At 26.1% G+C, this 919-nt stretch overlaps 1 non-coding gene across 1 annotated transcript; it reads right to left on the bottom strand.

The window, feature by feature from the left end:
- Window positions 1-254: 254 nt before the first annotated feature.
- Window positions 255-361, bottom strand: LOC143398795 (U6 spliceosomal RNA). The gene has a single exon (XR_013091378.1). It is a non-coding gene; the product is annotated as a U6 spliceosomal RNA (small nuclear RNA).
- Between the last annotated feature and the right edge of the window lie 558 nt (window positions 362-919).

Genomic DNA, 919 nt, shown 5'->3' with positions numbered 1-919 from the left:
CTATAGGTATAAATGACTCTTAAACATATTCCTTCTGGCATGAAGATTAGTGATTAAAAAAAGCAAAAAGATCATTATAATTTTAAGTAGAGTTTTCCTCTAATAAGTGCTTGATTTTTTTTCATAATTCTTTATTAATTAAAAATTTCAAAATATCTATATATTTCCAGGAAGATGTAAAGAAGTGTACAGGGAAACCCTCTATCTCTTTAGCTTATTTCACCAAATTCAGTATCTTGCATGACTACATTACTGAAAATATAGAATGCTTCACAAATTTGCATGTCATCTTTGAGCACGGGCCATGCTAATCTTCTCTGTATCATTCCAATTTTAGTATATGTGCTGCCAAAGTGAGCGTAAGTGTTCAATTTTTGAGACTTTTTTTTAAAAAAAGAACTTTAAAAATCAAAATATTAGATTATGTTTTAGCAACTTAAAATTTAGACTGGAAAAATTGACTAGATAATCCACCTTAAATTTCTTTCACAGAATTATTTTTCATTCTAAATCAGTCAATAAACAAACAAATAAAACCCCATATACATGACATAATGGTATGTCAACAGTTTGTTTAAAGAACGTATTCTTGTTTTCAAATTAATATGAACTTAGATTGACAATAATAATAATACATTTTATAATATATTACTGAGATACAAATTTTATTTTTTATTAGCTGAAACAGTAGCTGTTCATTACATAAATCTCATTTTATATTTCATAGAATTAAAATTCTTCCCAGAATTCATAGTTTTAAACAAATATGCACACATTTTCAAGTAAATATAATATCCCCAAATAACAATTACTTTATTTTGATAGAGTCAATGGAAAACACCTTAAATACAGAGTCACAACAGAAAAACTTAAAAAGCCACATGTGAAGAAGCGGAAATTTTTTTTTAAGAAAGAGAAA

Source organism: Callospermophilus lateralis, chromosome 4 (genome assembly GCF_048772815.1).
Source record: "Callospermophilus lateralis isolate mCalLat2 chromosome 4, mCalLat2.hap1, whole genome shotgun sequence".
Classification (NCBI taxonomy): domain Eukaryota; kingdom Metazoa; phylum Chordata; class Mammalia; order Rodentia; family Sciuridae; genus Callospermophilus; species Callospermophilus lateralis.
Note: the sequence above shows the minus strand (reverse complement) of the source record. Positions and strands in the feature narration are given on the sequence as shown.